The sequence below is a fragment of the Chrysemys picta genome, chromosome 11 (assembly GCF_011386835.1).
Source record: "Chrysemys picta bellii isolate R12L10 chromosome 11, ASM1138683v2, whole genome shotgun sequence".
Classification (NCBI taxonomy): Eukaryota; Metazoa; Chordata; order Testudines; family Emydidae; genus Chrysemys; species Chrysemys picta.
In genome coordinates this window covers 77,016,944-77,036,607 of record NC_088801.1, presented here as the reverse complement: position 1 = coordinate 77,036,607, position 19,664 = coordinate 77,016,944, and the positions used below count along the sequence as shown (strand labels likewise).

Below are 19,664 nucleotides of genomic sequence, written 5' to 3'. Positions count from 1 at the left end.
AACCGCGGCTTGCCGTTGGCGGCAATTGCACTGCATCATGGGATTTGTAGTGTGTGTTATTGGGGCGTCATATCACAGGGCCATTAAAAACAGATATATAAAACGATTTCGCGGGCCGGATATAATTGTATGGCGGGCCGGATGTGGCCCGCGGGCCTTGAGTTTGACACATGTGCCCTATTGGGTACCTGTCTAAGAGTGTCCCTGAGGGCACTAGGAACTGATGCCTACACCTGAAGGACACTGGCTCTTGAAGGAACCGTAGAACTTAGAACTATGTTTTTTTTAGTGGCAACTTGTTTGGCTTTGCACAAGTACGAGAATATTGACCCCAGCCTTCACTGCATGTTGTCCTCTTATCTGTGTTTTAAAGTAGTACCCACTGGTGGAGGTAAGGCGTCTTAAGTGTGGTGAGATCACATGGTCTGGCCCCACTCCTGCTGGCTGCAGAAGGGCTGCACTAGGCAAGAGCTGTGATGGTCTGGGGCACTGTGATAGAGGGCTGCAACAGATAAACTGCCGTGAGAGCTCATGCACCTGTTTCTTCCAACAATCACCATCATGCAGCCAACGTAGGCCAACATACAGAGGAAAAGTGGGCCAGAAGGCAGGAAGCAATCCTTGGGGGGACGAAGAGGGGAGCGGGAGGGGAGGGTCATAAAAATCTCCTCTCTTGTTGGAGTCACAGCCAGGAAAAGACATACCCAGAGCCTGCACTGCTTACAGTCATTACTTTTAAGCTTAAGCCATAACTACCCTCAGCTTAAGTTAGAAAGGAACAGTAGCTAAGCTGTTATCAAAAAATATATGCTTCCCCTATGCATATGTTGCCTACAATATCTGTTTCCAAGAAAGGGGATAGCTGCCAGAACCTGGGCAGGGAGTGTATACACTGAGCAAATACTATGGCTCTGTTTCTCTCCAGGAAAAAAAAAGAACTGGTTACCATCTGGAAAACAACAACTGCCTTTAAATAAAACAGAATACGGACTCTGCACTCACTGTTACTCTGTAAATGGTGTGTGTGAACCGAAGAATCTATGGCAGATTTTAGATCAGAGAGAAAAATTTGCTAAGAGAATATAGTATTCTTTTTATTTAGAGTACTATTCTACTGAAAATTCAAACCCCAACAAATTAGTAATTTAATTGCCATTATAAATTTTCTTTATAGCACAAAATATCTGGGGTTTGCATTTGTTTTCTGTGGAGGGAAAGGATTAGAGATGAATGAATAAAAAAAACTCTTTGCAATTTATTGTACTGGCAGATCTTAGAATTATTCCTAACTAGAATATTGAGAACTCATTTCATGTCATGAACGAACACAATTTTCACAGCAGCTCAATATTGCAGGATGAGTCATCAATCCATATAGCAATACAGTTCAATCACCACAAACAGGGAAACATCACATACCAATACACAATCTCCCTTTATTCTGTACTTACAAAGCATTACTTGTTTCAACACAGCAAGAGTTAATCTTGCTATGACATAGCCAGAGCCTCCACTGTTGTATCATAATCATTATTTATGGCTCAGTGAATAACCAAGGAGATTTCATGGATACTGGCAAGTAAAGAATGGGTAAGGTTCACAGAATACTTCAATTATGTTGAAATATTTCTGACAATTTAAGACATTTGACTCTGGTAATTAGAACATAGCTGTTCATTTTCCTACCTCAATGAGAAATGTTCAACCCACTAGTGTAACTTTTCTTTGTAGCAAACAAAATACTACAATCAAGGCTGACATCAGTTGAAAAAGCTGTATACCATACACTGAACTATATGAGGACTATGAAAATTTGCCTCCTTTGAAATCCAGGTAACATTACAATGTTATAATTGATATACATTTTAATTCAAAAGAATACTAGACAGTAAGTACCCAACAAAGCACAGAAGAAGGCCAAGTCAGCCTGATTTCTTGAAGAACTTCTCAAACCACAGCAACAGAAGAACATGGATGCACTAGATGGCTGACACACCAGGGAAGGTAGCTAAATAGGTGAGCAAAAGTCAAATAAATACAGTGTGTGTATGTATATTCTTAATAGGAAGTGACAGAAAAAGGGGTGAAGCAACAAAAAAAAGTTAGTCGGTCATCACTAAAGCAGGCAGACATCAGAAAGATTGGCTGAGAGATGTTGTGATAATTGGGCCGACAGCTTTACCCTAATTGTTGGCCTAACTACGAAAAGTCCGTGAAAGTTCCTAAAATATCATAACCACCGTCCTATAACAACAAGTGTTGATAAGAAAAGGTGAAAAAGGGAGACAGACTGAACTAATTCCAGCAAAAAGGCCGACTGAGACAACTCAAGGATTGTGCTGAAATTACGTCTGGTAAACAAGTGAAGTGCGGGACAAGAAATCAATGAACCAAAATTGGTGTCTGAAATTATGCCTAATCGGGGAACAAAATGAGGCGATGAGCAATTCCACCCATTACTCCCCTCACCTAAGGTCCTTAAAAGAAAAGACTTCGCGGGGAAAACTGGACCCAGACGCTGGCTGGCTGAAAGAGGGGGGAGGAGGGGGAAACTTTGCCATCCTGGCTGCCATTTCCACGGTCTTCGGAGACCCTGGGATCTATTGTAATACCTTCCTTCATCCTAACCTTGAGACGCAACGACCAGAGAGAAGGGCCCCGACGACACTGCCACTTCACTGGCTCTGGCTAAATCCTGAACACTATGTGTGACACGAGACTATATCATACACACACACACACCCCATGTATTCTCCCGCACCCACCTTCTTTTTATTCCTTTTTTGCTTTCTGTTTAATAAGAGTCTGCTTTATTATTATTTCGTAGCACTGCTTTAAGCCTGTGACCGGAAACACAGAACAAAAGCAATGCACAAAGTAGCCCAATGCTGGTACAAGTTTGCCAGGTCTTGAAATGGCTAATAAGACCATGTACCATGACCATGTTTTTCCACACCAGGGAAAGCAGCTACATTTCCTAACTTGGCTATCTTTCCCCTGTTTCGTGTGCATTTTTGTTTTCAGGAAATGGGATTGGGCACTAGCAACAGCAGCAGCTTTAACCCATTTTAACTAACTTCTGCTTTTTTGCAAAAAGAACTGTTGTTATAATTTGCAATACCATCTGTCAAATAGGAGATTTTCCTTCTAAAAATGTTATGCAGCTATTGGAAATGGGAACAAGGGATATTGATATTTTAAATGTTTTAACCATTTTTTGTTTTGTATTTTTAATATAAGGCCAAAAAGAACTTTTTATGGTGTTTGGCATGATACTAAGCAGGCTGAGGTCTCTGCATACCAAACCCCAAACCTTGTTTAAAACTGTTAAATGTTGGACAGCGATAGGGTCATGTTAACACCTTTCATTCTTTCAGTCCACATGTTCCATCTAAATTAGGAGAACAGACACTCAAAAAGAGATGTTTCTCAGCTGATTAGCAAACATAGTATGGAAGGGGATAATTATTATTTGTATTATAGTAGTGTCTGGAGGACCAAGTTACCAGAGAAACCCATTGTGCTTGGCACTGAACAAATACAGTTTGAGTGTCCATGCCCCAGAGAGCTTACAGTTCAAACTGTTGCATGCTATGCACTCAATTTGCATATTTCAAATTACTTTTATTTAAAATATAAACAAGATATATGCTGTTGGTAACCCCTTCTGGCCACTCGCCTGTCCGGAAGAGTTCTCAAAAGCCCATTCCCCCTTTGGTACACCCGAGAAGGAAGAACGATCTGCAGGATAGCATGACTGGCTGTGACGTTCCCCTGGTGTTATCTGGACCGGTGATCTGCTAGGTCACTCCAAACCTCAACTCTGGGAGCCAGCCTTACCGTGTTCTGTTGTGCAAACCCCCACTCCTGGGCTGTTCACGCACAGCTTCTGGTATGTAACCTGCTCCCAACTACTTGCAGCCGAATGACTCTAGCCGATATCTCCAGTCCCAGACAACTCTAGGAACCTCCGTCTTGCAGTGTCCAGTTATGCCCATTGGATGCTGCAAGCTTATATGAGTTCGTCAATTTAACAAAGAAATTGATATGTACCAGGCTTATTATCCCAAGGGGAGCCTCTGACATGCTTCAAATCAAACACACCGCTTCAGGTAAAACAAACAAAAATGTATTAACTACAAAAGATTATAAATCAGTCATTTAAAATCTATGCATAACAAGTCAGATTTGGTCAAATGAAATAAAAGCAAAATGCATTCTAAGCTAATCTTAACACTTTCAGTGCTCTTATAAACTTAGATGATTCTCACCATAGGCTGGCTGGTTGCTCTTCAGCCAGGCTCTCCCCTTTGATCAGCGCTTCAGGGCTTGGTGGTGGTGTCTATAGATGGAGTTGGGAGAGAGCGAGAGAGCATGGCAAAAGTCTCTCCCTTTTATCATGTATCAGGGGGTAGCCGTGTTAGTCTGTATCTACAAAAACAACAAGGAGTCTGGTGGCACTTCGGATGCATCCGAAGAAGTGAGGTTTTAACTCACGAAAGCTTATGCCCAAATAAATCTGTTAGTCTTTAAGGTGCCACCAGACTCCTTGCCCTTTTATCATGTCCTTTCCTCCCTCTTGGTTTTGCTCTCCCCCCCACCCCTTCAGAGTCAGGTGAGCATTACCTCATCGTAGTCCCAAACTGACCAAGGGAAGGGGGGCGACTCACTGGAGACTCCAACAGATCCTTTGTTGCTGCCTAGGCCAGTGTCCTTTGTTCCTGTGAGGCTGGGCTGGGTTTGTCCCATACCTGCCCTGATGAGGTGTGAACTGCCCCCCTCTGCTCCTGGAGAGTTTTGCCTGGGCTTGTTTTAAGCCATGAGGACACATTTTCAGCCTCATAACTATATACCTGAAATTACAACCTATAACATTACTATAACAACACTGGTCAGTGCATCATGAGCCTTCCGCAGACACCCGACATGACAAACTTTGCATTGAATACCACACAAGTATATTATAAGGATGAACATGAGGGTGCAGGGTGTACCCCTGAGGTACAGAGCGTCACACTGGCTGATCTAGTCAGTTACAAAAATGATAGCAGAGATGCTCAGAAAGTCTGACAGATGTGAGACACTCAATTTAATCTTTTCCCATTGCCTGAGGTAGTGTTTCCGACTCATTTCCTTATTCCCCAAGAGAAATGAAACATGTACACAGTTGTATTAGCACAGCTATTTGCTGCTTTTTTTCAATACATAGATTTAGCTCCATATATATGTAAATGGCATAAGTGGCTGGAACCAATAGCAATCTAGACCTTGATTGACGGTTATTTTAATAACATGTAGGTTGAAAATTTTACTAGACAATTACAAGACAGAGGACTACATGTCCTTGCCACAGGCCAATACAAAAGATGAGGGACGCCTAATGATCGTGTGCAATACTCTGGGGAGAGAAAACTCAGCACCAGTGAGTGGGAAGGTGGAGGGATTCCTACCAGAATTCTGTCCTCATACTTAAGGGTTCAATTTTTTCCAGTCATACACTGGCTAGTAGATGTGATAAATCTAACATCTACTAGAAATTTTTCTCTTTGCTGCTAAAAAAACTGAAGCTCTCTCCTTCTCAGCATTCTCCATTTCTCACTGCTCAGCTTGTGGCAGGAGGACAGAATTTGACTTGTTTTAATATATTTATTCAGGTTCTTATACTGCTCATACGATCGTAGCACTGGAGCACCTTCCAGAAGTGCATTAATCAACATGTCTAGAATTTGACATGTATAGTTCTCCCCTCCCTTTTCTTTCCCAGAGGAAAATTATGTGATTTTTTTTTTAATTTCATTTTCAATCTCTAAATTATCTATTGTATCTTCTGCACAGCAGATCTTAAATCACTGATATCTGCTGAATTTAAACCATTGTTTAAAGAGATTTCTAGTCCATGAGGCTGTGAAGATCTCATTTGGAAACTAAATCCAGCAGACCACTTCCACCTACCACCCACAGTTTGCCAAGCAGGAGTAGTAGGGAAGCTGACAAGATTCTACTCAGATTCAGAAGCCTATGAAAAGCAGTAAAACTGTCCAGAATCATGTTAATTACATTCTGCACCTGCTTAGGGAACGAGAGGCAGATATTTATGTTATTCATAAAGATCCCCCTAAGTAGTGGAGATTGGGCAGTGTACTGATCAATCTTTCTCCACCATCCTTAATCCCCCTGTGGCAGCCAAGAGGAAGGGAGAAGGATGGGGAAAGTGTATATTTATCTACCTTTGGCCATTAAGATTTCTGGTAAATTTTCAAGTCATGTTTAGGAGCTCAGTGTATTCTAATATAATCAACCTGTCACACAGGAATGTGCCATATCCACATTTACGTCTCATAATAATGTTCCTCAATTTGTGCAATAGTCCCTGCAGATACAATAAAACTTTAGTCTCAGCAATACCCCAAATCCCAGCATTAAAATATTTCATCATTAGAAACCTTTGATGAAATGGATACAACCCTCAAACATTTACCACAATTCTGTAAAAGCATCAAGAAAGATGCAAAGGCATCTATTAAGTGATTGGCCTTCCTACATTGTGAGAGTTATGGAATATAACAAACTGCCTAATTGTGTAACCAAGCATATGTGCAAGCTTATAAGTACTTGGCCCTCAAATATTTTGCTGGCAATTTAAAAGCTACTGAAGTTAACTATAAATTGGTGTCTTCAGGTACCAATAAGTTTACTTATATCTATTGGCTGAAGCTGTCTTCCATTATACCAGAGCCAGTTTTTGCTGTGCTCCAACAGGGCTTTAGTCAATCACTTGATATGGTGCTTTAACTTCCACATTAATGACTAAACTAGAATCACAAGGGAACAGGTAGGGCTTAGCTTACTCATGGATCTTCCCCTCCCAGTATATGTTTAAATTACCAGGTTATCACCTACTTCTGCTTTTAAAAAAAAAGGGTGGGGGGGGTGGGGGGAGGGATGTCAGGAATGCACTTAATTCCCTTACCACGAACAGAAAAATACTTAGCTATCATTTCTGAAGGCTAAATCTGCAAGAAAAAATGAACCAGCAGAAAGATCCGTTTCAGAGGATAGATCCAACCTGCCACAGTGATGAAAGTGATGAAAGGATCAAACTTTTCAGCAGTTCCAGGGTCTGTGCTCAAGAAAGGATCTTTAATTTCCACCAACCATCCAGGAACTACACAACTAGGTGGGAAGTCCTACATTGTTAGTTAATTTGATTCATATTTAGCCTTTAAATTTGTCCCTGACCACATCAGTACTGGAATTTTGTCCCATTTCAAAACAATTAGCTGAACATCAGCTCACCTCTCAACCATAAAGTCGAGTTGTACTCTGAAAAATGACTTAAGACTGGGTTGAATTCCATGTTTACTGAGTCTCAACAATTTCCAGATAACACTTGGTTAAAAACTGACCTATAAACAGTTTAAAAAATAGGTTTGTACTCTTTTTTGTTTCTTTATGATGATTTTTCATTTCCTTGGAAAAACAAAACACGCATACTAAGCTTAAAGATCTTAAAGAAACTGGTTACAAGTAGTAATTTCTCACCCTAAATGTTGTTTTTGGGCAAGCTGCAGAAATTCTTGAAGATTAGCTACCCCCGGTTGCAGCTTAAATCTTCAGGTATCTTAGTGACAGACCAGAACCCTTTTCAGCCTGGGTTCAAATCAGTACTCCTCCCCCTTTCCCTTTGTTCTTGTTCCATAGGTGTTTCCAGCACCTAACCTTGTAATGTCAAAGTAGCAACCCAGGAAGCTTCTCAGGAAGGAGAGCGATTAGTATCTTCCAAGTCTTCTTATTCTTTCTAACGGCTCATTCAGCCTAATGGCCTACTGTCTGGTGGGCATTTCCCAAGTATACACAGAGTTGAAATTGTTACACAGTCCATATTTCTAACTTCAGATAAATAAATGATACATGCATACAAATAGGATAATTATATTCAGCAAATCATAACCTTTCCAATGATATATTACAAGGCCCATCTTGCATAAAACATCTTAGTTATGCCACATTCATATTTTAAGCATATTTCTATAAAGTATATGGAGCATCATGTTACAACCCCTTTCAGGAGTCTGATTTGTCTTGCGTACCCCCAAGTTACATCTCACTTAAAAACTACTTCCTTACAGAATCAAACAAAAACACAAAAGTGTCACAGCACACTATTACTGAAAAATAGCTTCCTTTCTCATTTTTACCATAATAAAATTAACGGATTGGAATAAAAATATTGTACTTACATTTCAGCATATAGTATATAGAGCTGTATAAACAAGTCATTGTCTGTACGAAATCTGAGTTTGTACTGACTTCACTAGTGCTTTTTATGTAGCTTGTTGTAAAACTAGGCAAACATCTAGATGAGTTTATGTACCCCAGTGGTGGACAACCTGCGGCCCATCAGGGTAATCCGCTGGTGGGCCACGAGACAGTTTGTTTACATTGATCGTCCGTAGGCACAGCTGCCCGCAGTTCCCAGTGGCTGCGATTCACTGCAGGTTGCCCACCACTGATGTACCTCCTAGAAGGCCTCAGGCTGCCCATCACGGGTACCCTGGTTGCAAACCACTACTCTATACCAGTGTGAGCACTGTTATATCAATATAGCTACACATACACTAATTTAACTATACCAGCAAAACCCTTAAAGTGTAGACAAGACCAAATAGCACTTTCCTACAAAAGATGCCTCTGCAGAGGCATAGAAACCTACTTTGCAGAGTTTGATAAATGCATATTGGCATCACAATGTTGTTCTTCAAATTTTCTCCAATGAGGCCAAGACACTTTCTGCCATGATACACCTTATGGAGGACACCTCAGTTCCTTCATGGAATGGTTTCTCAGAAGCCTAGTATGCCAGGCAATATAGGATTTTAACATCACAGCTACAAAAGCTTTGAAGCCCGTAAAGCCCTAGCATTTTGGATAGAACAAGGTACAATCGGTGTGCATACATTACACATGCATGAAGTATTTGTTCTCTCTCTGCAGAAGTTCAGTTTGCCACAATCTTTGCAAAAGATGCTCAGAATCTTGGCAAAATGATAGACCTCTCTCCTGAGAAGCCTGAAAAGATGAGTTTACTGTGAGCAGAAAGATTTCTGGAGTTCTAAGGGCAATCTTGCCCTCGTATCAAGTGTAGTGATAGTCCTTGTATAGAAAGAGGTACTAATTCCAAGACCTATTTTTCCAGAGGTAGTGTCTAGTAGAAAAACAGGCCTTGAGGGACAAATAGAAATGGAGAGGTAGATATCAGGGATTAGCTGCATGCTGCCTCGAGGTCACAGAAACTAGACGAGAGATCTCTTGTGAGTCCGAGTTACACAACAGACTTGGCTATTAAACATTCTGATAATTGACACCTGAAGATACTCAGTCCCAGAGCCCCATGTGCCTCCATGTAGAATGCCACTAGAGTTAGTACCTCTCTTTATAGGGCACTTGGTTGTAGTACTTACCACAGAGTAATTATGGTTTGAGGGGTGTTTCCCATACAGATTCCACTCCTGCTGAGCAAAAGTTGATGTGGATTTCTCTGTACTGACTTAAAGACCTCATGAGGTGAAAAGTTTTAGGATTGTTTGTACTGAGTTGGTCATCTATCATGGTGATCCCCCTCCAATTAGCCAGTCTAGACAGTGATGTACTTGGATTCCTTGTCTCCTCAGAAGAACTGCCACTACTACTGGACATTCAGTGAAAATCCCTGGAGCTGTGGAGAGGCCAAAGGGGAGGACTCTGTACTGGCAGCATGATATTCCTACCAGAATTCTCAGGTATTTTCTGTGAGCTAGATGTATGTAGATGTGAAAATAGGCATCTTGCAGAGAGCTACAAACCAGTTCATAGGATCTAATTAAGGGTTTACAGAAGCTAGGGTCACCATTCCGAATTTGAAATAGTGGATGAAGGTGTTGAGATGATGAAGACAGAGGATGGGTCTCAACCACCTTTCTTCTTTGGGAAGAAGCAGTGGGAATAAAAAGCCCCTGCCCCTGAAGTTCAAGGGCACCTTGTTCCCCAGTTGCAAAAGGAAGTCAACCTCCTGCTTTCACCGTCTCTCAGGAGAATGGACCAGGGAGGGGATTGGAAGGGACTGGATGGGATACCCCCTTACTTACAATCTCAAGGAACTGCTGTCTACTCCAAGCCACAGATTGTGGGTGCAGCCAAGGATATTGCAGTGCATTACCTCCAGTGAATCTTTCCTTCTCCTTCAATCACCGAACATAAGTGAGTCAAGGGGCCTGAGATATGCCTGTTGTCTTGACTGCTTTTCTTTCTGGAGTTGGAACAAAGTTGCCCTTGAATCTTTTAGGGCACAGAATGCCTCGACAGCGCCACTGTACAGCTAAAGAGGTCACTGCCCTCAAAAGGAGGTCTTCAATTGTTACCTGTCTGGACCTCCTTAGGGAAAGCTGAGGACTGGAGCCATGATGACCTCCGCATTGCTATTGCAATGGCCACTTTGTTGCACCGAGTCAGACACTTCCAGAACAGCCTGCAGAGATGTTCTAGGCTGTCAGTTGGCCCTCAGCCATGAAAGAGTTCTGTTCTTGGCGCTCCCTGAGCAGCTAACCCACAAGATTAGACAGTTTGTACCAGTTCAAGAAATCAAATGTAAAGAACGGCAGTTGATACTTTGCTACCCTCATTTGCAGACTCATGCATGAATAGATCTTTCAGCCCAAAAGATGCAATTTTCTGGGATGCTTTTCCCTGTTTGTGATTTCAGGGAACCTGGCTGCTTTGTCCTCTGCTGCACTGCTTGCACAACTGGAGAGGCAGGTGCAGGATGTCAATAAAAATATTCAACCCCCTTTGCAGGGACTTGCTGGCTTCTGTCCATTCTCTTGGAGGTGGCAGAGACAGGAGCAGGTGGATTTGGAAGGTCCAGCAGACTGTCCCTGAGCAGCATGGCTAATCTCCCTGGAGTTGCAGAAGGAAGTATGCCCCAAACTACCTGTTTCTCTTGTATTCAAGGGGAATATACACGGTTTCTGCTATGCATTTTTATTAAGTCTTGGAAAACCTTGATTTCATCTGCAGAGGATACTACAGCCAGATGTTCCTGCTTTGGAGAATACTGCTCCTCTCCAGTCTCCTTCTCTTGCCTCTGCAGCAGCTGTGGATGGAGCTGAGCTGTCTGGGAGGGTGAATCTCTCCTGTGCCCAGACACAGCGCAGCAGACTGGCTTCCTGGAGGAGGGAACAGCTGAACAGTGCAGGGGGTCTAGCATGGCCAGGGCGGATATGGATACTGCAGCAAAGGACACATGGAGGGATACCAGGTGGAGTGATCTCTATGAAGGTCTTTGCCTCTTCCTCACATCCCTAACCAATTCTTCTCTGAAGTCTCTCCCTGACTGCCAATGACATACCTACCAGGGGAGAGATGGAGGACAAGTAGGAGATTATTCCCTGCTGTGTTTAGGGAGAAGGAAAAGAAAGAAACATAGCTCCTCTAAGAGAGGGGCAGTCCTATCAGGCGTACTATGCCTGTGAACTGGGGAGGTTTGTATGCAGGACACTCCTCTGGCGAGGCAAGTAGGTCAGCACTGACGACTCAGATATCAAGGACACAGTCAGTACCATGGTGACGGAAGTAATCAGCGCAGAAGTGCTGGGCACCAAGGTACTCTGTGTCACGGTCAGTACAGCGGTTCCTAGGCTTAAGACAGTGCAACTTGAGCTGCCTCAAACATCAGTACAGAGATACTGGAATGAGTCCTCTCATCTTATTATCCTTCACTGACCAAGCCCAAGTGTTATAGTGACTTGTGCCCCATGCCAGGGAAGGTACTTGGAATGGGGATCTCTGGAGCAGCTTGCCTTCCTGCCCGAGACACACCAATGCTGACCCAGTGGCAGATGAATGGGGCCTCAGAGGAAGTAGCTCAAGAGCTCAGAGGGGAGTTGTGGCTCGCTGGGGCACTGACGGAGATGGACTGACCCACAGATTGAAGCTTTGCCAAAGATCTGCCAGAGTCTGAGGAGACTTGCCTCAACTTCTCTGGCAGGAAAACTTTCAGCCTCACCTCCCTTGCTCTCTGGGTGCACTTAGAGCAGGGGTCCCCAACGTGGTGCCCGTGGGTGCCATGGCGCCCACCGGGGCGTCTAAGGGCGCCCACGTACTGGCTGGTGGATGAGCATCTGCCAAAATGCAGTCGACAAGCAGAGTCATCCAGAGGTGTTGCCGCCAAAATGCCACAGATTTTCGGTGGCGACACCTCTGGATAACGCTGCTTGTCGGCGGCGACGCCTATTGATGTTGCTGCTTGTTGGCGGCATTTCGGCGGATGCTCGTCCGCTGCCACGGTCCTCCATGGCTCGTTGTCTGGTGCCCGCCATACGAAAGAGGTTGGGGACCACTGACTTAGAGAAAGAATAGCACATGGAACTACATTCCAGAATGCATCCCTCCAAGACATATGAGGCACCTAAAGTGTCCATTGTTGATTGGCACAGCAGAGTCACATGGTGACTTAGTTTAATTTTCAATTAGCCTAGAGACATACATACACACCCACACCCATACAGGGAGTATTAGAATCATGGCAGAAGTTAAAATGTGTTTCATAGTTATTTTATTTAGATGTCAACCGGCAAAAGGAAAATTAAAACTACACACTACTATACCAATCTAATAAATCTAATAAATTAAACCGCACACTGCACAAGAGCAGCAGACACTGTCAGGGGTCCAGCCTTGCAGTCATGAGTGGTAAAAAGGAACTGAGTAGTGCTTGGGCCCTCTCTACCTTTGTGCCCTGGGGGGTGAGAACCAGGGTACCTAGTGCATAAACATGGCCTCAACAAAAGACAGCGAGCCAAGGCTCTTCGGGTGATTGTCCACACGTATTCCCCTCTTGGCAAACATGCGTCCCATGCACTCGAGACTCTGTTCTTTTTTGGCTAGCCATGCACCAAGACGGGAATCTGTGCGGACGATCACTCAGAAGAACCATGGCTCACTCTTCCTCTTCTTGAGTGCACCCTTTACTTTGAATTACCTTTAGAAGGCGTCTTTCTTCTCTACCCAAGATATAATTTCTATAGCTTCTGAGGGGAGTTTTGAACTTCTCATTACTCCCTGGATTTTGTTCAGAGTTACGACTGGTGGTGCTGTCAGAGTCAGTCAAAAATGGTGGACTCTGAAATTCTGGAAAATGGTAAAGGGTTAGCAGCACACTTCAGAGGTTGAAGTTTTCCTTTTCCTCAATAAGCAACCATAACCACTATGGAGAGGTAAGCAACGGTGAAAGGGTGTCTGAAGCCTTACACCTACTCAAAGGTTTCAATCAAAAAGGTTTTGTACAGAGGTGTCCTCTCCCAGAAGATCTGACCCAAAAGGCTGCTGTCAGGCAAACACAAAACAGAAACCTAACCACAAAGGGAGAAACTTGAATTGATAGGGCTGGAGGGGACAATATTTAACGACTGTCTTATTTGCATTTTAAAAAGTGGTGTAATTTTGCTTAATTTCTGGAAATGTTAAATTAAAAAACTACTGCATTAATTCCGCTCCAACAGAAGCACATATCTTCATAAGACAGAAAGCGAAACATGATAAACTAGCGCAATCTTGAAAATACTTACTGTAAAGCTTGTCTGTGTCTGACAGTATTAGGATTTCCCCTTATTCTGTCCTTACTGCGCACTCCTGATTTCAATATTTTGTTGCCAATTTTTACTCTTTCAGAAAAGCCATGTTTCTGTGTCTCTCTCATTGACCCACATTTTTTTTTTTTTTTTTTTAAATGGAGATATCTCCTAGAACTGGAAGGGACCTTGAAAGATCATTGAGTCCAGCCCCCTGCCTTCACTAGCAGGACCAAGTACTGATTTTGCCCCAGATCTGTAAATGGCCACCTCAAGGATTGAACTCACAACCCTGGGTTTAGCAGGCCAATGCTCAAACCATGTGGGTGCATTGTATTTTAACTACTAACAGGAGTTGAGGGGACTACATGGTGAAGTGCCCCAGCCAGTCATCGGTGGAAAGCTGAATGAGGTATAACATGTAGAGACACGTTTAACAGTCTCATCCAGTCCCAGTGGGCATTTGGCAACCCCGCAATCACCACCGCACAAATGGCAGTTTCTGTTTGAGGCGCCCAGGACTTGAACAACAGGGATGCGGCAGTTCAAGTTTCAGGCTCTTTGGCAACTTGCACAACACACTTGCCTCTCAAGTTTGAATAGTCTCTCACATTCACTAGTATTACATTTATTAGTAAATGTGTTTTAAAACTATACTGATGAGGAAATGGTAAGCAATAGCAACTTCATTTACATGATTTAGGCAAAGTCACAGCCAGTATAATCTAGTGAAAAAAACCACAAGTAAACTTCATAACCAAGAGCATCTTGGAGAATTATTAAATTAATGTTATATCTTGCAAGAGGAACCTCTTACAGCACAAAAAGTTCTGTAGTGAGGGTTTTGTATTTTAAAGCAGACTAATATACACAAGGCAACAGTTCACGAGAGATACTACTGCTTTGCTAGTAGTCTCATTACAATAAATTCTTACTAGATTGCCAATAAAATACAAACCAAGTTGAATTATGCATTCAAGAGCTAAATTTCACGGTGAACCCTTGTTACAGTAGAAGTTTATTCACTTGTTTTTTTGTCTATATTTATAAATGTATACTGGTTTCAATACATCAAATGCCAATTATAAACAAAGAATGAATATGCAGACTTCAGAAATAATTGCTACATTCCAGAAATAAACATTACTTGAAAACATATTAATATGCATTGAGTCATGCATGTCAGAAAGAACAGAATAAATAATCTGTCTACCCTTTTCAACATCTACATCAGGGATGCCATAATTGTGCTAGAGAAGTCCCCAAAACCCACACCTTTCTCTGCAAAATACAGAGATAACTCTTACTTGCATGCTGATAACATGGCCATATCCCCCCCCGCCACACACACACAGTGGTCTCCCAAGGAACTTACATCTACTAGAAACAAACTACAGTACCCTCATGTAACACATCACAGAAAAAATAAAAATTCAAATGACCACAGATTTTTAGAAAGAGAAATTGAACTCACCTGAAATCACACACAATGACTATAGGAAGTTTGTCAGCTCTAACAGCTGTCAAAGACAACAACCCACAAATTATTCCAACAGGGTGCACCCATGTATAAACTATAGGTGTTTGCCTCTGCCACTGAATGTTGTCACCCCAACAATCAACTGAAACACCTGGCTGTGAAGGAAGATTAATTTTTTTGATTGAGGAAACAATGTTTATCTCCATGTATTTCTCCAGTGTAGGCAATGCCTGAGATCAGCAAAAAATAACCCACTTCCAGATCTCTTGTATCCAGGAAGGAGTGAAGCTGCTGCAAGTAGTGGAAAGGGGCTGCCTGACACTTCCCAAAAGACATCTCTAGCTGATGGTCTGGGAATTCCAACACTGCTTCTTCTAGAGTAAGGTTTTGAGAGCCTCAAAACTTTTCTTTCCCATCCAAGTAGCAAGGTTGTTGCTGGAAGACAATTATCAGTGTGGGCAGAGAGTTTCTATGGGGAAGTATCTGTCATGAAAAGTGATAGCAGAAGATGATTCGAGGGAAACCAGGGAAATACAAAAGGCTCTGGGAAGGGTGGAAATCAGATTCCTCTAGTCGTTTTTGTTTGTTTTTGTTTTTTGTAAGCGTGAAAGAAGATAAGAGATTACTATATAGAGGCAGAAAGAAGAACAGGAGTACTTGTGGCACCTTAGAGACTAACAAATTTATTAGAGCATAAGCTTTCGTGGACTACAGCCCACTTCTTCGGATGCGCTTTTAAATATACAGTAGCAGTAATTAAATAAAAATTCATTAAATACGTATCAGATATATAATGTACTATTCCTTTAGTGTGTGCACAGACTTCCAGAGCAGTACACCGTGTTAGCATATTGGTATGCTTGGTCATAAAACCACTGTTTGTATTAAAAACCCAACAAGAAACAAAAGGTCATCAACTTCCACTAGTTTTTTAAAATAATATTTTTTAAACGTTCTACATAATCCCAACAGATTCAGCACCTCCAGCAGAGGGCTTTAAAAGTGAATTTTGGAGCAAAAACAAAAAATTGTTTTGTAATCTTTAGTGCTGTTTTACAGTATATAAAAATAGCCTTGAACTTTAAAAAAATTTAACTGTCAAGACTATCAGGGCCTCCTTTCCCCCTTTTTGCTGAATAACCCTGACAAAATATTTGGAGAACATGAATAATGATATCCAAGGCCCAAACCCTAGCTGCATCTTCTTCTCCCTTGCCATAACTGAGGCTGAAAGATGTCCAGTTTTACAGTCTAAAATCCACACTCCCCCTCCCCTCAGTTGGTGAAAAAGGGAACTGCAGATCAACTTACACTATTCCTGTCCTCAGAATGGCTTGACAAGGTTCTCCAGAATAGAGAGGAAATGTGGATCTGGTAATCCTGATATTTGTAACACAAGTGGAGAAAAGGGTTTAAATACAAAATCTTGACACATCACAAAGAAGCAATGTAGTGAAATTTTTGCTTTGCAGTTCACCTACCCCATTTTTCCACAGAAAGGAGAAGTTATTGTCAGTCTTAAAGTGTTATTCAAGCCTTATAAGTATGACCCTACCAAATTCACAGTCCACTATAGTCAATTTCACAGACACAGGATTTGAAAATTGGTAAATTTCACATTTTCAGATGTTTAAATCTGAAATGCCAGGGTGCTGTAAATGTGGGGGTCCCGACCCAAAACGTGGGGTGGGGGGGGGGTATTGCAAACCTGTTGTAGGGGGGTCACGGGTTTGCCACCCTTACTTCTGTGCTGCCTTCAGAGCTGGACTCTGAAGGAGGCAGCTGCAGAAGGTTCCTGGAGGTGGGTCTGAACTCTCCCTGCCACCCCCCCAACCTCCAGAGCAGCTGTGCAGGGGATGAACAAGTCCTGTCCCTCCCCAGCCCTGCTAGGGCACTCCTAGGAACAAGGGGAGATCGGATTTCATGGGGAAGGCCTTATTTCATGGTCAGTGACGTGTTTTTCATGGCTGTGAAATCAGTAGGGCCTTACTTATAAGCACTGAAAAAATTGAAAAGTGGGTTCTCACTTTTTACAACTTCAGATTTCTATAATAAATCTTGTTCCTAACATCTACAATTTTATTTAACTTTTGTATATAAAATATAATTTCCCTATTTAGAGTGGCCTTTTAATGGACAAACATTTAATAGTGATGTTATTAGTCTCATAGAATAGAATATAGAATAGAATATCAGGGTTGGAAGGGACCTCAGGAGGTCATCTAGTCCAACCCCCTGCTCAAAGCAGGACCAATTCTCAACTAAATCATCCCAGCCAGGGTTTTGTCGAGCCTGACCTTAAAAACCTCTTTTCATTTCTCCTTTCATTTCTCCTCACACCGTAAAAGTTATCAGCATTTCCACAGGACCCACTGTAGTAATGTCTTGTTGAAAAACAGGAGAAAATCTGATTTGTTGAGCCATCTTCATGTGAAATTGATTAAATAAATGTTATATGCAATCAAGACGAAATACATAAATATATGAACATATTCTTGGAAGAAATTAATTGTAATGTCAAACCACCATAAATTAGTGAAAAACAGTTACGTATAATTCCTATTTGTGACTTTTTAAATGTTAAGTGGTGCATAATATAAGAGGACTCAATTTTAACGGTCACTGTCCTATTTTTGTTAGGTATTTCAGAACAGAATCCAACACAGCTCCATTTTGTAATACTAATTTAGTAAGTGCAGCTACAAAATCAAGCATACCAGCTTAGTAGGTTATGTAAGCAAAATTAAAACATTTGATTACAAATGTGTTACCTCATTCTATATAACCGTGCCTTGTACTTCCATCTCTAATCACTGTTCTCATGCTGTCAGTACAATGGTCGCAATTCAAATAATATTGTAACATCTACAAAGTGCAGTCTTTTCTATTTTAAAAAATAACCCAAATATTCCATATTGAACCAACCATGGAGTGTCTTTCTTATTAAATCAATTCTAGAATTAATTTTTACAGGTGTCAATTATGATGTACGTAAACCAGACTAGACCGTAGGAGTTAACTGCATATGCATTCAAGAAACTACTGGCAACTATTATTAAGGTTTGAAGGATTCAGTTTTTAATCAGAAAATGTTGATTTCACCATAAACGCGCACAGACGAAGAAACTGTTCCATTGGGGATAATCGAAATGTACAGAGAGGGAAAGAGAGAAAAATGCTGCTTGAGAACTTATGAGTTTGATTTAAGGATACTTTGTATATTTTGACATGTGACGCTGACAATTTGTGGTTTAACCGTTATGGAGCTTTAACTTTTTGAATCTCACTGTCTAGTCATTAAATTATGGTCTGACGCCCCCTCTAATTTCCCACAATTGTGAAAATTTAAATAGATAAAAATAAAAATGCTTAAAACCCATAATTTTGGGCAACTTAATATTTAAAATCAATAAAGGTTTTAAAATGCTTAGAAGTAAACATCATATTGTCCATCGAAATAAAATAAAAATTTAATTTTCCAAGCCTAACTATTCTTAATAAATGAAAAGCGGGTGTTAACTTAGGGAAGTGTTACATTAAACTGTTGTTTAGGTTCAGCATCTTTCCAATGACTATAGTACTAAAAAAGAATAAAAGTATTTTCAGAACATATTTAATACAGTAGAACCTCAAAGATACAAACACCAGAGTTACGGACTGACCAATCAACCGGACACCAGGGGGAACTGGAAGTAACCAACCAGGCAGCAGCAGAGATTAAAAAAAAGCGAGTACTGTAATTTGCCTGTCTTGCATCTTAAAGGTAGGTACATCTGGGCGGCCTGTCCACACCCCACCCCCAGGGCAACCACTTACAGCAAGGCAGCTGGAGCCTGCAGCTGGAGCCTGCAGAACAGGAATAGTGCTGGGGTCTGCGCAGCTTTCACCCCTCAGTCCCCCTCCCCGCACACGGGGGACTCACACACACACACACCTGCCAGCAGAGGGACAAACCGGGGCTGAGTAGGGAGGCCAGCGGCTGCTGAATCCAGGCCTGGAGTGTCGCTGGATCTGGAACCTGAACTGTGCTCTGTTCAGAGTTACGAACATTCCAGAGTTATGGACAACCTCCATTCCCGAGGTCTCTGTAACTCTGAGGTTCTACTGTACCTGTTCTACTGGAATATGTTGTATAAAAAATTATGGCCAACTGACAATTCTCAGTTAAATGTACTTACACAACATGTAATCTTTATGACTGTACTGCTGTCATATTGCCCCACAGCATACAACAGATCTCCAAATCATCAACATTCAACATGACTGTGACTGTGACATCTACACTCGGTAAAAGAGCAAGGGCAGATAACATTTCCCACAAATACCAATCACAAAGTCTTCACAACTACAGAGGTGTAAAACACGAAAATTGTATCAATTTTAGACAAATTAAAATTAATGTCTTGCCATAACTTATTTCTCCTTCCAACTCAACTAAGAGATGGATGATATTAATTATTTGTATTACAGAAGCACAGAGGTTCTCAAACTGTGATCCGCAAGCTCCATTCAGGTGGTCTGCGGATAGTTCCCTCTAAAGTGTGCGCCAGGGCGGCCGCACATGAGAGAATGAAGGGCCA

General features: G+C 41.8%; 1 protein-coding gene across 8 annotated transcripts in view; it reads right to left on the bottom strand.

The window, feature by feature from the left end:
- DIP2A (disco interacting protein 2 homolog A) overlaps nt 1-19,664 on the bottom strand; it is a 200,231-nt gene that overhangs the window by 178,369 nt on the left and 2,198 nt on the right. Inside the window, exon 2 of one of the 8 annotated variants that reach the window (XM_065562262.1) lies at nt 16,396-16,464. The exons of 6 other annotated variants lie outside the window; for them this stretch is intronic. The gene's annotated coding sequence lies outside the window, so the exon portion shown is untranslated. Of the gene's footprint in view, nt 1-16,395; nt 16,465-19,664 lie in introns of those variants that run through there. One more of the 8 variants, XM_008175341.4, reaches the window with a different exon arrangement.